General features: G+C 42.0%; 1 protein-coding gene across 2 annotated transcripts in view; it reads right to left on the bottom strand.

The window, feature by feature from the left end:
- Positions 1 to 18710, bottom strand: part of tmem198b (transmembrane protein 198b) — a 40763-nt gene that overhangs the window by 15024 nt on the left and 7029 nt on the right. The window contains exon 1 of one of the 2 annotated variants that reach the window (XM_041978300.1): positions 4417 to 4509. The exons of the other annotated variant lie outside the window; for it this stretch is intronic. The gene's annotated coding sequence lies outside the window, so the exon portion shown is untranslated. Of the gene's footprint in view, positions 1 to 4416; positions 4510 to 18710 lie in introns of those variants that run through there. 2 annotated transcript variants of the gene reach the window in all.

Raw genomic sequence — 18710 nt, 5'->3', positions numbered from 1 at the left:
AACACTCGATGATGAATGCATCACAATGTGAAAAACGGATACTACTTCCTGGTCTAACAGCAGCAGTAAGATGGAAACCACCACATAAGCTTAACATCTCTCATTGGTATTTGGCTTTTCTTGATATAATTTATTTGGAAAAATCTACGGCCTGAATGCACAATGCAAAGCAAGAAAATCTTCTATTTTCACATATAGCAGCTGATAAAATTAAAGGCAAAATTGAAAGATTGAAGAATTAAGATTTAAGATTGAGTTACCATTTTGCCGCTGTCCTAACTCCATTTATTCAAATCAATATTTCTTGTTTTTTTAATTCATAATTATGATTGTTATTGATGGCTCAAGGGTGAGGTTGGGGGTTTACAATTTATGTTATATTTATATTATAAATATTAATGCCATTGTTCTTTGTTATGAAGAAAATATGAATAAAATATTTGATCACAAAAAAAAAAGTTTTCTGGACCTATTTTCTCGTCGAATAATCATTGATGTAGTGCTGCTTCAGGTGAAGAGGTGAATGTGTTATTTAAAATGTTTGGTGCGGAAACAAAGCCAGACCAGCTGAATGGAGCTGAGCTAAGTCTAGTGGACGATTAGGTGTGAAAGCAACTTCAGTAAATTCTTCCTACAAAAGCAGAAACACCTAATTCCTGTTAGGTTAGTAATGGGATGGGCAGTGAATTATGCATTTTTAATCACCCAAGAAGTTAATGGAACTGTCATCTTAATATGCACCTGTCTTGTTTTAACCAACACCTGGTGGTAATACATTACTACCACCATAAGGTGGTGCTAATTTACCAAGCTGTTTGCTCACCGACAAGAAAAAAACTACAGAGGAAGTTTCATTATGGCTAGGTCAGTGGTAGGAAAGTCCTGCAGGTTTTCAGTGTTTCTCTGCTCCAACACTCCTGACTGAAATTAAATTAATTCAACACCAAGTTCTGGCACAGTGTGTGATGCTTTAAGATTTTATGCTAATAAATATAAGAAATATGCAGAGAGAAAGTCAACAACCAACAAAAGGTTTCTGTGTGGAACTCATCCAGAAAATGATTCTCTGCTAGTGTATCATAAGTCTACCATGACTTTGTAGAGTCATTTGAAACAGAAGCTCCAACCACAAATCAGCCATCACTGACTAGCGTTGTAGTTTGATGCTAGATGAAAAGCAAATAGACCTCATTTCAATAATGATAGCTAAGCACAAGTTTCCTTTCGTTTTGGTAGAAGGTTTTATAAGTTTGATGGAATTTCTAAAGTCTGAGTTTACAGCCCAGGGTTTCCCACACATAGACCAACGTGTAGAGTAGCGCCACAGATCCCCCACCCCCACCCCTCTATGATGCTATCTGAAGGATTAAATATGCTGAATTTTCTAAGAAACATCTTTATTAGCTTTACTGGATCAACCCGCGCGTCACAAATAAATGCGCATGCACTGACAGCCGATATGCCCACTCTTCCTCTCCATGCACAACGCACGAGGCCAATCGGAAGGAAACCGGAAGCATTTGGCACAGAGAAGATGGTCGACAAAAATTAAAAAAGATAAAATTGATTACATAAAATCAGAAAGAAAAATGCTCAGATAAAGGACGTCTTCCAGAGGGTGGGCACTCTCCCAGTCTGCAGACTAAGGTTGAAGATCCGTTGTAGTGGTTCCCCCACTTCTGCCGTGCAGGTCTTCAGTGATCTTGGACACACTTTGTCTGGGCCTGCAGCTTTTCTGGGTCGGAGCTTCCTCAGCTGCTTCCTCCTCTGACCTGGTCTGTGGTGATAAGTGGTGAAGATTGTGTTGGGTGCTGTGTCTGCAGCCTTGCTGTGACAGAGTGGATTTTCTCGCTTTTCCCGCTCACCTTAGTGTCTCTGTCAGCTCTCACAGCAGTGAATCCCAGCAGGTCCACGTTAGCATCCGATACTAGGTGGTTCAGCCATGTTTCTGTAAAGATGAACAAGCTGCTCTCACCGTAGATCCGCTGGTTGTTCAGTGCGGACAGCTCGTCTATCTTGTTCAGCAGCAAGTTCACATTCACCATAATGACAGTAGGAATCGATGGCTTGCAACACCTTCAATTTTGCGCCCGCTCCGCCTTTAGCTTGGCCCTGGCCTTGCAGTCCCGGGGTCTCCTCCTCAGCTCCACCGGAATGGGGTGTCGTATCCCGGCTTGTCCCTTTGTTCGCAAAGCCAGCGGTTCCTCCCGTAAATAAATGAGTAAACTGGCTCCTGGTTGCCTTTTAAAATTGAAAGTATCCATAGGATATATGAACCACACAATCACTTCACAGAAGAGTAAGAAAAAATAGAGGGAAAGAAGTTAAAAAAAAGGTTGAAAGAGCTGAAAACAGGAGAGCTACTGGAGAGGCAGCCGTCTCCAGAGCACCCAGACCAGCAGCAGAACTTTAAAGTCTATCCTCTGACGGACCGGCAGCCAGTGTAAAGACCTCAGAGCTGGACTGATGTGGTCCACTTTCTTGGTCTTAGTGAGGACTGGAGCAGCAGAGTTCTGGATCAGCTGCAGGTGTCTGACTGATGTTTTAGGTAGAACCTGTAAAAACACTGTTACAATAATCAAGCCGACTAAAGATGGAAGCTGGACTAGTTTTTCTAGGTCCTGCTGAGACATCACATCTTTTACTCTTCATATGTTCTTTTTGTGTTTGTGGTTCCCTTCATGTGGTTCTCAAAGTTTAGGTCTGAGTCCATCACTACACCCAGATGTCTGGCCTGGTTTTTAGGTCTATAGGCTATAGTAGGCTACAGTAGACCATAGTAGGCTACGGCAGGCTATGGCAAGCTACGTCTGGCTATGGTAGGCTACGGTTGGCTATGGTAGGCTGTGGTCGGCTATGGTAGACTGTGTTTGGCTTTGGTAGGCTACGTAGGCTATATGCTCACGGGGGCATTGCATCCATGGGGGATTTCATGGTGAGTTGTTTTCCCAGTGCTTTTTGTTTGTTTGTTTACGTTGTGCGGTTTTGTCCAGTCGCTCTCTGCTCTCTGATGAGGACATCCCCTCTTCCTCCCTCTCTTGTTGCTTCTGGAATCATGACGGTTGGTGATAAGCTAATCGGCTTTTCTTATCATTGTGTTGAGGAGGCATGTGTTAATTAGAAAACCTATTGCTTGCATTTTTTACATTATGTTTATTAATAGCTGAGGTTTGCAGGAGACACAGCTGTGAAATCTGCTGGTTATAAAACAGCCCGATGGATCAGGTTCCGATTTCTGGTAAAAGTGAAACATCGAGATGAAACAGGGATGTCTTCTCTGAACCTCTGGTTTACCTTTTAGGAGCCATGAATGTGATGAACAGGTTCTGAAATACAAATCAGAGCAGGACCTTCTAACCTGGTAGTTAACAGGTAATAGGATTTATTTGGGTCTAGAAAAGTTTTATGAGGGGGCCAGGCAGAGGCACTCACAAAAAAACCACAAAACGGTGGTACAAATTAGATTTTTTTTCTCTGTTTTTAAGGCTTAGATTTTAGAATATAATTAACTGATTATTATAAGTGGTCATCAGATGTTAAATTCTGTATTAATTTCAGTTTTGACGTAGACCAACTACGTCAAAAGGGAGTCTGTGGTTTCTCACCACTGACTCCTGGACAGAACTTAAAATGTTCCATGTCATGTCATCATGTACTTAACTGGAAAATGTACGGTGCTAAAGTCTAAGTCAGTGGTGGGGAACCCTGGTCCTTGAGGGCTGCTGTCCCTGTAGGTTTTAGATGTTTGCCCTGCTCCAATACACCTGGTTTTAAATCAATGTATTCAAAGAATGGATGAATATATTCTCGCTACATTCAAACGTGTCCAAAAAATCAATATCCATCCCCTAGGATGTGTTGTTGAAAATCAATTGTTTTTGTTTAAACCTGCATAATGCAAATAAAACCTTGGTGGTAACCAGCCAAGTAAACTGTTCCATTCTGAGGAAGCTGCAAGTTGAATCTTGTTTTTATCCTGAATAAGGATTTTATTTGAGTTCAGAGCTGTACTCTCACAGGAGCAATGAAGGATGGAGGAGGTAAAAAGAAAGAGGAGAAAGAAGAGAGAGAAAAAAGAAAGAAAGCGGCCTTCCCACCATGTGTTACGCAACAGTCGCATAATGCATTACTCACTGCACTTCAGCTCCATTCAACAACACTTTGCCATGATTCAAAGCAGCAAACACAGACACACATGAAGCAATGCGACCCGGAACAGGTGCATCAGACATGGTAAAAAGGAAGAAATCTACGCAGAAATAAGCATGAAGCTTCATAACAAACAAAATCTTTTAAAACACCTTTCAGTCTCTCTAGGTTTATTCCGTCTCTTAACAACAAACATTACCACAGAAAATGATGCGATAAAGCATGGAAGCATCAGTGCTACTACCAAGCCATAGATCCATGACTGACCTGAGGAATCTGCCGTTCAGACCAGGTCTCCAACATGATCCAAACCTCTCGTCCCTCCTCACACCGTCTGATGAGAAAGTGGGTGCATGGTGAAGACAGACCTCTCTGTGTCTCTCGGTGTTATTCAGGAGCCATCTGAGGTAACAGGCTGGTGGGCGAGCAGCCAGAAACTGGCCAGCTCATAACAAGCTCAGAGCGAGCTGCCAGCATCCTGCTGCTCGCAGAGGAGGACCGAGTGTGTCACCGCTTTACATGGCAGCTTCCGGGTTGTTGTCGTCAATCGCCCTGCCAATAAACCTGACCACGGCTCTGTACATGCCGATCAATACCAGCCAGGACGGCTGTGGAAACGTGACCGGGATGTGGCTGCTGGCATTGCTGCATCACATGCCAGGCAGTCAAGAGGCAGGTCAGAAGAACCAAACAGCTCCACGAACAACAACACCTTCCAGGGAAAGCCGCACATTTCCAAAGGGAAGATGAAAAAATCTTCATATAGGAAACCAATCCACAAACTTGTGAAATTTAGTCAATGAGTTGAAGAAACCTTATGTTACTATGAGCAGGGTTGTCACAAATAATTCATGGTGTAATCCCTGAACATCTGCTGGCTTCTGGTAGTTCAGCCCCCTCAGCCTCCTCTCTTTGATAACATTAGGTTGCATACTTCCAGGCCGATATCCTAGTGAGGTGGATCAGAGAGGTGATTTCCTCACTTGGACCTGACTGATGTTTGCTATATTTTGAGAATGGCAAGAGTCATGATCTTCCAGAAGTATCTTCTTGATGCCATACTTATGGTGACTTGTACAATTGGCCTCTAAAGTTGTCTTCCTCAGTTCCATTGACTTCTTGATGAAGGCTCTTATGGTCAGTTTCCACCAGTACCTACTTGGCTTGACTTTTAGGATTTTCCATTAGGTAATAGCACCTGGTACCAGGTACTTTTTAAGCACCAGGGTTCCAACAAGCTAAGTTGAGATGAAAATATGGTGTCTCCAGATTGCAGGCAAGTGAGTGATGAAAGTGACTCCTTTACATGTCAAATTAATCTCGCCACCTTCTCAGGCTCTCCTCTTTAACCTTGAGTCCGCCAAAAAGCCACAGACCCAGCAGCAAGTATACCAGCATGCCTCAATGGCTTCCATTGTTGTTGGCAGGGACTTTCGTGTCACCTTGATACAAATACTCCGACCACACTGATGTGGTCCTCATCTGTGATGGAAAACTACTTAAACCAAGTAGAGTCAAGTCGAGATGAGCTAAGTAGGTACTAGTGGAAAAGAGGCTTCAGTGTCCAGTTGATGTTGGAGAGTTCCAAGCAGTCCAGTATCCATGTGTAGGTTTTATCCAATCAATCTAGGTGGTGATGATGTCAATCAATAATTTTCACACCTCTGGTGTTATGTCACCTTTGTGGGCCGTCTATACAGCACTCCATGGTGCACAGTAACTGGATGAAGCTTATCTTTCATGGTCTGCCTTCATCTAACCACTCTGGGTTGGTCCCCTTCAGCTGGTTTAGTTGGGCTTCTAAAGCTCCATTTACACTTTAGCTCAGTTCAGATTATTTTCCATATGTGACTCATATCAGACTTTCTAATGACAGTCTGAAAGGTGCAAATCCAATTTTTTAAAATCTGACCCAGGCCACTTTCATATGTGGTCCTAGATCGCATATCCGATCTGTGTGGAAGCGACCTCTGTCTGAACGGTCATGCCACATTTTACCCGACTTCCACGTCACCGAAGCCGCGTCACACTTCTGTTTCCCAATATTTACTGTGTTGTTGTCTTTTCCTTTTCAATTGTAAATGAAAACAACAACAAAACACCACCATCACTTTAAATATAAAAACAAATTAAGCAAAGTAATGCTATAACAGGAGGGAGGGAATGCATTTACAGTTACACTGTGTTAACGTGCGCATTTTACATTACATTTACGTTTTACATTATTTCTACGTTGTCGGGTCAGGTTCAGATTTCACCGGTTCGGGCTTCGTAATCATCTCAACAGGTTTGGGTGGGTTTCATCACACTCAGGCCACTCAACAAACTTCTACATCCCAGTCAAAGAGGAACTGTGGTGGAACACGCAAACCTGCGTTTACAAGCTTGCATGCATTTATTTTAGAGAAAGGCTACTTGGCTAGTAGTGCTAAGCCACACAGATCCTGCTTCGTTTCATGCAAATCTGCAAAAAATGTGGAAATAAAATCCTGGTTCACCACCAACTTCCTAAAACTGAACAGTAATAAAACTGAAATTCTCCTCATTGGCACCAAATCCACCCTTTCCAGAGTTAACAGTTTTTCCCCTCACCATCAACAGCGCTTCAGTTTCCCCTCAGGTCAAGAATCTGGGTGTCATCCTCGACAGCACCTTATCATTCACCTCACACATCAATAACATCACCCGCTCAGCTTATTTCCATCTGTGCAATATCAACAGTCTTCGGCCCTCCCTCACCCCCCACACCACCTCCATCAGCCTTGTCACCTCCCGCCTGGATTACTGTAACTCTCTCCTCTTTGGCCTCCCACAAAAATCTCTTCAGAAACTCCAAATGGTTCAGAACTCCTGCCCGCATCATCACCCGAACTTCTTCCTTTCATCACATCACTCCCATCCTGCAAGAACTCCATTGGCTTCCCATCAAGTACAGGATAGAATACAAGATCCTCCTCTATACATACAAATCCATACATAAACTCTCAGCCCCTTACCTCTCAGACCTTCTCCACATAGTCACCCCTTCCAGATGTCTTCGCTCCTCCTCTTCTATCCACCTCTCTGTCCCTCCTGCCCGTCTCAGCACCAACTCTGGAACATTCTTCCTCCTGACCTCCGCAATACCGACTCTCTCCTCACCTTCATTTCCAAACTCAAACCCATCTTTTCAGAACAGGATACTGTCTGTAACCTTGTTTTTAATCACTTCCTCACCACTCTGCCTTTTATGTTTAGGTTTTTAATTGTGTTGTTTGATTTTCCTGAACTGTTAATGTTTTCTTATTTGTTTTGTACAGTGTCCTTGGGTGCCCTGAAAGGCGTTTTAAATAAAATGTATTATTATTATTATTATTATAAAAAAAAATCTAACGCACTAAAAATGTAACTGTTACTACACTTTGTAAGGATGAGTTAGATTGAGTTTAATCCAGACAATGCTCCAGAGACAGAGGAGGAGATGGGAGTTATGCACCTGCGCAGCTGTTGCTATCTTGCTAGGTGTTGTCACATCATCCAAACTGCTGGAAGTGGTTGATTCTTGCTGTGTGACACCTGACACATGTTCATTTCTTCATCCATTGTCCAAGAGTATCAGTCTGCTACTATTTCCATGAAGCTAAATGGTAAATGGTCTGTATTTATATAGCGCTTTACTGTACCTGGGATGACACCCAAATCGCTTTACATCATACATCACATTCACCCATTCACACACACATTCACACTCTGATGGCGGAAGCTGCCATGTAAGGCGTTCAACCACGACCCATCGGTTCGGTGTCTTGCTCAGGGTCACCTTGACATGAGCTCGACAGGCGGAGGATCGAACCCAAAATCCTCATGCTTCAAGATGGCCACTTTACCCACTGAGCCACGCTGCTCTTGAGTTAGCCAATAATGTCGCACCAAATATCTCCATAACTGAAAAACTGAATTTCCAGCAGTCAGATGACACTTAACACAAATCGTACTTAAGACAAAGATACTTTCCAAAAAGTATCTTTTTTTTAATGCAAAGCTAATGTAGCTCATGTAAAGCTACATTAGCTAATGTAACAAATATAGCTATTGTAAAGCTAAAGTAGTTATTGCAACTAATATATCTAAAGCAGAGCTAATATCACCAACATAAAGTTAAAGAGGCAACTGTAACTAATATACCTAACACAAAGCTAATGTAGCTAACATAAAGCTACAGAAGCTAATGTAACAAATATAGTTAATGCAAAGCTAATGTAGTTCATGTAAATCTAAAGTAGTTATTGTAACAAATACAGCTAATGCAGAGCTAATGTAGTAAATGTAAAGCTAAAGTAGCTAACGTGACTACTATAGCTAATGCAGAGCTAATGTCACAAATTTAGCAAATAAAAAGCTAATACAGAGTTAGAGGAACCAAAATTTAATAATTAAAGTTCACAAGTTAAAGAAATAACTGATCAATCTAAAGATTCGCCATCTTTACTCAAATCACAGAGTAACGGGTCATGGTTATCTGTGCACAACAAACACTGAACAGTCAAGCTCATGATAGAGGAATTTGTTAGAAATTCCTCAAAATATTCAGTTTCACAGGCAGAAGGTGACTCATAACATACATGATGGCTTTTTTCAGTCCAATTTGGCTCTCACCCACAAACACCACCACGACTCTATAAGGGTCAGGCATGACACCAGCAATAAGAGGCTGAGGCCTTCTCACGCCTCTTCGGCGCTCATTGAGCAGCTTACGTAAGGCTGGGGTGAATAAGCTGCTCCACTTAGAAAACCGGGCTGCTGCGGCTGCTTCGTTTCTTCAGATTGTGCAAAATCTGCTGACAGAGGAGGAGGAGGAAGACACTCAAGTCTTTGTCGGTCTTCAGATTCTTTTTACCCTGACCCACAGTAGAAAATGACACACATGCCCAACAAATACATCTTTACAATGGCAAAAACAGGTGATGAAGTCACAAGTTCAGGATCTCGAGGCACTCTTAGATACAGCACTACATGACACCTTTAGATGGGACAGAAGAAAAGTCAGACACAATGTACCACCAGATAAGCAGGTTAACCCTCACACAATCTGACACTAAAACTACATGATTGGTTCATCATAGCTCCAGCACAAAATAAAAGATGCTGCATTATATAATACTAGGAGCAAGGAATTTCTGACTTCCAACTGGGTAAAAACAAAGAAAATGCCACCAGAAGTCAGACTGCAAAGTACCAGCGTGAAACATTAGCAAAGCTGAAGCCATATTGGCTCCTTTCTTCATTTAGTTCACTGAAGCTTACAAGTGCTGACAGCAGTTTGTTGTTAACAGCAAAGCTGGAGGCGGCCATGTTTTCCTACACTTATTATATAAAACACAAGGTCAGATTCACAGTTCCAGCTCCCTAAAACACAAGGAATACAGTATTATATGCAGCAGTGTGCAAGTCATCTAAAAACAGTCTTTCATCTAGCTTTTTTTATTTTATTATTTTTTTATAACTCAATTTTTAATAACAATTTAGACAGATAGTAACAAGACATTGAGTTTGTACAGAGTAATATTCACCCCCACATATTAAGAAAGGGTCGAATGTGAGAATGAGGACATGACTTTAATAGAGTGACAGTCAATCAATTAACAGTGAGAAGCGTCTTGACGTCATCAGTTCCTTTCAACCAGGTTTGCATAGTTGTAGGTTTGGCATGATTAAGTCTAGATGAGGAAGGTTCCAAATATAGAATGTCCAACAAGGTATGTAACCAGTGTTTCAGTGAGAGGTCATGAGGAGGTAGCCACCTCTGGATCACTAGTCTTTTGGCTGCAGTCATGCAGGCCAGCCACAGCTTGCGAGATTTCTGCGTGACTGGGAATCTTGAGGTGTCCAACAATAGTAATCAAGTAGGATCCACAAGAAAGGTAGTACTTCTTAATTGTGATATATTTGCAACCTTATTCCAGAATGATAGAACTTCAGGGCAACCCAACAAAGAATGCATTAAAATGCCAACTGTGCCGTATGTGCAGAATGTACAGTATGGATGGGGCGCTAGCCCCATCAGGTATCTTTTCTGTGGTGTCATATACGAACAGCGACATATGTTAAAGTGAATATACAGACGATTTGGCTTTTTAGATGAGCTTACAATGTGTCCCAGAAAGAGTCCCAATCAATATCCACCTGTAAATTTCTCATGTCTTTCTGCCATTCTTTAATTGCATAGTCTGAGGATTTCAGATGGCTAGAGTGTTGTAGGTAAACAAACAAGGCAATCTTTTTGTGGCATTTAAAATTTGATCAACCATGGTTGATGCAAAAAACCTTCTTTTTGCAAGAATGAGTTGTTGAACCGCCATCTTCTTGGCCTGTTTTGTATAGGGAAGAGATCCAGTAACGTGATGATAGGATTATGATCAGATAAGTAGCGTGGAAGGATAATAAATGATTTAACACAGGGTACCACTCTACCTGATGTCAGAATATCGTCTATCCTAGAGGACATTTTGTGAAAAGCTGAGAAGTAAGTGAAAGCCTTAGCTGTTCGGTTCATTATCCTCCAAACATCAACTAAGCCCAAGCTTTGAGAGAAGCGGCCTAAGGCCTTGGAAGAAGTTGATTGTATTTGACATATTGTGGGGTGTAATCTGTCCAGGTATTGGTCAAAAAAGTGTTCATATCTGATCCAATAACTAAAGCATAGTCGTTTAAAGAAATCCGTCCTTTTGTCAAAACTGAAAAGAAGGTTGCCTCATAAGTGTTTCCATTTTCTGAGACACATGTTGTGTGAGTGTCCCTTCGGCCACCACCGTTTGTTTGCTAAGCAATGCTACATGCTCTTGCTCTTGAGGTGGGTTAGCTCTGAACTGCTCATTAATGATATCTTGTGTTCGTTCGTGAGTTCGTTAGATTTTTGTTCTGCATTATTTTAGAAAAACTTATCGTCTCTTGTTTGTAGCCTAAACTAGACTTAAAGCATAGGATATGTCAAAAATCGGGGGTTTCTGGCAGGAGCTCAGTGTGACAAGACCATTTGACAGCGTGCCTCATCGGAAGGGCAGTTCTCTTGTAGGGGAGACTAGGGACGGTTGTAACAATGTGGACATTTTACTTTGAGCTCTTTTAACCCAGTGTGTTCACAGCTCTGCAAACTAGCTTTAAGTGTCTGCTAATAAATGGCATGTAAATTGTCTGTGCAAGACACACAGAAAATGTACGGCTTGACCTCAAATACAAGGAGTGAAATGTTCCAACTGACCCCATCGTCAGGATCAGCTGGAACATGCTGTTAAGGACACATCACGTAACTTTCCGACCTTAAATCTCCACGTTCGGACTTGTCTGAAGGCATGGTGACATCAATCATGCACATTTCTGGAGCCGTCGTTGCCCAGCAGCATCTTCAGGCTGAGAAACTACAATACACCACATTTTTTTAATCTGGGATGCCACGTGATGTTGCAGCCGAGTTTCACGCTAAAACAACATTTATATCCCACTTTTACTTATTAAAATTTTAAATTTTCAAAATGTGAAATTTTCTAAACTGCTACAACCTACTGCATACAAGCGTGTTGGAACTGTCCCCGAGTGCATCATCCATGAGCTAGCTAGCCATGCAGCTAACAACTAAAACATTACCTGCTTGAAAGACAGTGAAACAGACACGGAACAGCAAGCTATGTAATCACAAAATTACTTTCTTCCCTCAAAAGGATATTTTCCCTCACACATCATTCTGTTTGCCTCAAGGCAAAACGTTTTCACAAACAGACTAATGACTAAACTGAACATATGTCTACAGCTGTGCCTGATCTGCCCTAGTACTTCATTTCCCACAAAGTAGGAACAGTGTGTAAAATGGAAATAACAGATTATTTACAATTATTTACTCTCATCAACTCATGTTTTACTCCCAGTAGAAAATAAACAACACGTCTGATGATGAAACTGAGACATTTCACCATGTGATGTGAAATCTGAGCTGATAGTGAATCTGATGCAGCAACACGTCTGGAGTAGTTCCAGGGTGATTGTCGGCACTGTGTAAAAAGTAGTTCCAGGGTAATTGTCGGCACGGTGTAAAAAGTAGTTCCAGAGTGATTGTCGGCACGGTGTAAAAAGTAGTTCCAGGGTGATGCTCGGCACGGTGTAAAAAATAGTTCCAGGGTGGTGTTCAGCACGGTGTAAAAAGTAGTTCCAGGGTGATTGTCGGCACGGTGTAAAAAGTAGTTCCAGGGTGATGTTCAGCACGGTGTAAAAAATAGTTCCAGGGTGGTGTTCAGCACGGTGTAAAAAGTAGTTCCAGGGTGATTGTCGGCACGGTGTAAAAAGTAGTTCCAGGGTGATGCTCGGCACGGTGTAAAAAGTAGTTCCAGGGTGGTGTTCAGCACGGTGTAAAAAGTAGTTCCAGGGTAATTATCGGCACGGTGTAAAAAGAAGTTCCAGGGTGGTGTTCAGCACGGTGTAAAAAGTAGTTCCAGGGTGATTGTCGGCACGGTGTAAAAAGTAGTTCCAGGGTGATGCTCGGCACGGTGTAAAAAGTAGTTCCAGGGTGATGGTCGGCACGGTGTAAAAAGTAGCTCCAGGGTGGTGTTCAGCATGGTGTAAAAAGTAGTTCCAGGGTGATGTTCAGCCTGGTGTAAAAAGTAGTTCCAGGGTGAATGTCGGCACGGTGTAAAAAGTAGTTCCAGGGTGATGCTCGGCACGGTGTAAAAAGTAGTTCCAGGGTGATGGTCGGCACAGTGTAAAAAGTAGTTCCAGGGTGATGTTCAGCACGGTGTAAAAAGTAGTTCCAGGGTGATGTTCAGCATGGTGTAAAAAGTAGTTCCAGGTTGGTGTTCAGCATGGTGTAAAAAGTAGTTCCAGGGTGATGTTCAGCACGGTGTAAAAAGTAGTTCCAGGGTGATGTTCAGTACGGTGTAAAAAGTAGTTCCAGGGTGGTGTTCAACATGGTGTAAAAAGTAGTTCCAGGGTGATGTTCAGCAAGGTGAAAAAAGTAGTTCGAGGGTGATGGTCAGCACGGTGTAAAAAGTAGTTCCAGTGTGAGGTTCGGCACGGTGTAAAAAGTAGTTCCAGGGTGAGGTTCGGCACGGTGTAAAAAGTAGTTCCAGGGTGAGGTTCAGCACGGTGTAAAAAGTAGTTCCAGGGTGATTGTCAGCACGGTGTAAAAAGTAGTTCCAGGGTGGTGTTCAGCATGGTGTAAAAAGTAGTTCCAGGGTGAATGTCGGCACGGTGTAAAAAGTAGTTCCAGGGTGATGCTTGGCACGGTGTAAAAAGTAGTTCCAGGGTGATGGTCGGCACAGTGTAAAAAGTAGTTCCAGGGTGATGTTCAGCACGGTGTAAAAAGTAGTTCCAGGGTGATGTTCAGCACGGTGTAAAAAGTAATTCCAGGGTGGTGTTCAGCGTGGTGTAAAAAGTAGTTCCAGGGTGAATGTCGGCACGGTGTAAAAAGTAGTTCCAGGGTGGTGTTCAGCATGGTGTAAAAAGTAGTTCCAGGGTGAATGTCGGCACGGTGTAAAAAGTAGTTCCAGGGTGATGCTCGGCACGGTGTAAAAAGTAGTTCCAGGGTGATGGTCGGCACAGTGTAAAAAGTAGTTCCAGGGTGATGTTCAGCACGGTGTAAAAAGTAGTTCCAGGGTGATGTTCAGCACGGTGTAAAAAGTAGTTCCAGGGTGATGTTCAGCACGGTGTAAAAAGTAATTCCAGGGTGGTGTTCAGCGTGGTGTAAAAAGTAGTTCCAGGGTGAATGTCGGCACGGTGTAAAAAGTAGTTCCAGGGTGGTGTTCAGCATGGTGTAAAAAGTAGTTCCAGGGTGAATGTCGGCACGGTGTAAAAAGTAGTTCCAGGGTGATGCTCGGCACGGTGTAAAAAGTAGCTCCAGGGTGATGGTCGGCACAGTGTAAAAAGTAGTTCCAGGGTGATGTTCAGCACGGTGTAAAAAGTAGTTCCAGGGTGATGTTCAGCACGGTGTAAAAAGTAATTCCAGGGTGGTGTTCAGCATGGTGTAGCATCTTTTCTTCTAACATGTCTAGAAACGTCTGAGAAGTGAGAAGACCAGTTGCTGGAGTTTTAGGAGAGGAATGTTGTCCCATTCTGGTCTGATGCAGGATTCTAGCTGCTCTACAGTCCTGGACCTTCTGGGTCTTTCTGGATCCTCTTCACATATGGCTTCTTCTTTGCTTTAGAGAGTAAAGAATCGTGTCTGGTTTTAAATACAGTGCTGCCTGAAGACCCCAAGATCTCCAGCATCCAGTTTCACCTTGCCTTGTCCGCCTTGTCCCATGCACACAGAGGTTCCTCCAGATTCTCTGAAACTTTTCATGATATTATACACTGTAGATTATGGGATCTGCAAAGATGGTTTTACATTGAGAAACACTTTTCTGAAATTCTTCTACAATTTTTAGGCACTTTGTCTTAGACTGGTGAACCTCTGTTCATCACTATCGGGCAGCTGTTTTCCAAGGTTTTTTTGAGGGAATATTTGGAAATAATTCCAGATATCAAGATGGCTGTGGCCAGTACCCCATGTAGACCATTGCTGTCTTTATCAAATTTCTTTCTAAAATGTTTCTGTCCATTAAGTTTCTAGTGTAAACTAGTTGTTATTGCTTATTGTTGGTGAAATGTGGTTTATCAGCCTTTATCAGCTTTAAAAGGTGGTCAGTGCAGTTTTTTACAAGTAGTTTGTGATTTTTTTTGATTTAAACAGCGTAATTGTAGATGCTCACAAACTGGCTGTTTTGGAGGCGTCCATTTTCTCCTAAGTTGGTGCAGCGGGACCACCAATCACCTCGTAACGACGTCTAATCTCAAACACTTGGATTTACAAGAAAACTGAAAGGCACCATGACATCAGAGAGACTCTGCCTCTCTGAAATGCTCCTTTTATACCCAGTCATGTTACTGACCTGTTGCCAGGTAACCTGATTAGTTGTTAAATGCTCCTCCAGGTGTTTCTGGTTTGTACCAGGTACCTTTCCAGCCTTTTGTTGCTCCTTTTCCAACTTTTTCCATCAGATTCTCTATCAGCTCATATTTTCATCTCATGGTGAAATTTCTCTGTTTCATCTGATGTGTTGGTGATCTTCTACTGGGAATAAAATATGAGTTGATGAGGTTTATAAATCATTGAACTATGTTTTTATTTACTTTTTAGGAATTTGGGTTGTAAACAAACAACAATTATGCTGCATTTTGCATCCAAAAACACATTTAGAAACTTCTGAGTCCTCTATAAACATCACTTATGGTGGTGGAATTTTTTTTTATGCAATAAATAATTCTGATGCAAGTTTGAGGTGAGCTTCTAGATGACTTCTGGACATCGGAGTTTTTCCCCTCCTGGTATCTATGTCGCTGCAGATAAACTGTAATAATGAGATTGGACTGCATGCTGTGCAGCTGGAGGTGAGGTCAAGCAACTTCTGAATCTACTCTTTCTGTCAAGTGTCATCCCAGCCACTGCTGCATGTTTTTAAATCTTCATTATCTTTTTCATTTCACGGGTCATTCTTATGTAACTGGCTCCCTCCTACAATAAAGGCCTCCTGCAGCACACTGTTTCCTTCCCAGCATCTCCCTGAGGGAGCCGCTCAGCAGCATCGCTGATCCTTGTTGCCATGGAGACCCCAAACAAAGCACGGGCAATCCTGGCAGATCAACATATCTGGTGGGACGTCAGGATATCTGTGAGGTTTCACACCAAAGAGACGACTGATGCTTTCATGAATGAAATGCTCTGAAACAATGTCGACATGGTTTATGGTGGATTTATTATGTTTTTCTAACATTTCTGCATCTCTTCACTGATTCAATTTTATTTTCCATCTGTAGATGTTTTCTCTGTTTTTGTGGTAATTTATTTCTTTGTCCCCTTTGTCTTTATTATTGTCCATTTTTATGCCTGCAGATGCTTATTGAAGATCTTTCTGTTGGATTTTGGTCATTTCTCAGTTTAATCGTTTTACTGTGTTTCTCTCTGCAGCCCTTCTGTGAGGTTTGTTTATTTCTATTTGTTTTAAAGGAGTCATCACACGGTAATTACACTTTTTAAAACATGTGTATTGGTGTTGGACCGAAGCGTTAACTACCCTGACTTTTGAAGACGGTGGAGTTTTTCCTTTGTTCACAGCAGAACCGCCAACAAGGTAAACTCTCGCTAACGTGTGATTTTAATTTGCTCCTGTGATTTCATCATCACAGGAGGCTATTTGAATTAGCCAGCCCCTCTTCCACACCTGAAGTCGTGCTTTAGACTTGGAGTGATAAAAAGATATAAAGTCATGCTTTACTCCTGATGCAGCTAATGCTAATGCTAATGCTAAGGGACAAGCCTAAAAGTTTAACCCACTGCAATGTACAAATGAGCCCCGTGTTTTCTTTTTTATAAGTGGGGTGAAGTGCTTTGCCATGTAAATCTTTGTAAACGTGCTTCTTCCAGTATCTCGGTATCTTCACTCTTAGGCTCACAGTCTGGTTCCGACATAAATGACTGAATACTATAAGCTGCTGCTCAGTCAGGTTCGCTCACCATCACTAAGCTGTTGATGCTTTGGAGTCTTTGGACACTGTGCATGCATTGGGCCAGCCCCCTTTCCAACTCTGGCCTCCCTGCGGCCAGTCAGCACACACCTCATTTACATTAGTTAAAAGCTTGCATGAACTCTCATGGAAAAGTTGTGGTATGAGCAAAGAGTCAGAACAAGCTCTATATTTAAATACTTTTTGGAAACTTATTAAACAAAAGAAATCAAAGACACTTAGAGGACAGTGGATACATAAAAAGACCAGGTGATGACACCTTTAATCTGTCTTTACAGTCATCTTTCAACTATGTTTAAGGTAATTTTGGTCTTTTGTATCCTTTTGTTGTCATTCTAACTCTTTGTGGTCACTTCTCAGCATCTCACTGGCCAATATATTTTTCCAGACTACATCTCTGAGGAAAGACCTGAGACCTGTGACTTACTGGGCCTCTGGGACTGAGAATGATCTGCTCCTTCATTAATCTGTCCATGCAGACATTAGGGGTTCTTTTCTCAGAATTTAGAGGACTAGAATGGGAAGCAGAGGAAGTGGCTCCCTGACCGGGAGCAGGACGGAGACACTAGGACTGGAAATCACCAGTTCGATCATGATATTTTATGGAATCAGTGAATATTGGTTCAACGTTTGCCACAGCACAATATGATTCTGTTTCAGTTTCATCATGGATTCAGTGATCGATATGAGATGATGCGACACAATCACTTCCTCTCATATTCACAACTCTGCATGTTTGATTGACTTTTCCAGTTTGGATCAATGCAATTGGCTTTTGGATCAATTAAATGATTTATTTATTGTAGATAGATTGGTACACCCCACAAACTAGGCCACAGCCTACTTTCATCTACCATTTGATCAGGTCCACCTTCCAGTACCAGGTTGGACCCTCTTTTTCTTCCACAACTGCTTTAATTCTTGGCGTCACAGATCCAACAAGGTTTAAGAAACACTCCTCAGAGGTTTTGCTTCATATTGACATAATAAAACCAAATAGAACCTGAGAGAACCTGATAGAACCACATAAAACCAAATGGAACCTGATAGAACTAGACAGAACCTGATAGAACTAGACAGAACCATAGAGAACCAGATATAATCTGATAGAACCAAATAGAACCAGACAGAACCTGATAGAACCAAATAGAACTAGACAGAACCATAGAGAACCTGATAAAACCAGATAGAACCAGACAGAATCAGCAGGCTGAAGCGTTGATCCAAGGCAGGATGGATCCATGTTTTCATGATGTTTCCAGCAGATTCTGAGCCGAGCATCTGAATGTGGAGCTGAAATGGAGACTCATCAGACCAGCAACGTTTCTCCATCTTCTATTGTCCAGTGTTGGTGAGTGTGTGTGAATTGTAGCCTCAGTTTCCTGTTCTTAGCTGGCAGGAGGCACCCGGTGTGTCTTCTGCTGCATCCTGGTCCAGACAACTGCTGCTCTAGATGTTTTCTCTTCTTCAGACCATCTCTGGAAACCCTGGAGATGGTTGTGGGTGCAAATCCCAGTAAATACTCAGACCAACAACCATGCCACGTTCAAGGTCTCTGAAATCCTCTTTCTTCCTGATGCTCAGTTTGAACTTCACCACGTCTACATGACTAGATGCTGACAGATAAACAGATTTTTTAAGACAGATGCAGCAGATCAGTTAATAATCAGATTTAACAAGCAACTAAAAACATGTCATAATGTGATGCTCTGAAAATGAAGAAGTTGCTATTATTATCTGTCCTACTACGGTGTATAGGCTCAGTCTTTGAGAATTAACAATGTTGGAAAAAACATGAAACTTTAATAAAATTATTCACTTAAAACAGACATTCCTTTTAATATGAGTCTTCTTGGCTGACTGTTGCATAAATATAGCAGAAAACAAAGATTAGAGTCTATTTTTCATACTGAAGTGGTAGCAAAGGCGGACATAGGCTGCCTGAGGCTGGTGATGATGTAGAAAAATTAGGTAGTGTGCTATTAATGGCAAATAATTCATTAGGTCACATTCTGAGAGACGTAGAAGTGATGTTT

The sequence above is a fragment of the Melanotaenia boesemani genome, chromosome 24 (assembly GCF_017639745.1).
Source record: "Melanotaenia boesemani isolate fMelBoe1 chromosome 24, fMelBoe1.pri, whole genome shotgun sequence".
NCBI lineage: Eukaryota > Metazoa > Chordata > Actinopteri > Atheriniformes > Melanotaeniidae > Melanotaenia > Melanotaenia boesemani.
This window is presented reverse-complemented; position numbering and strand designations above follow the sequence as displayed.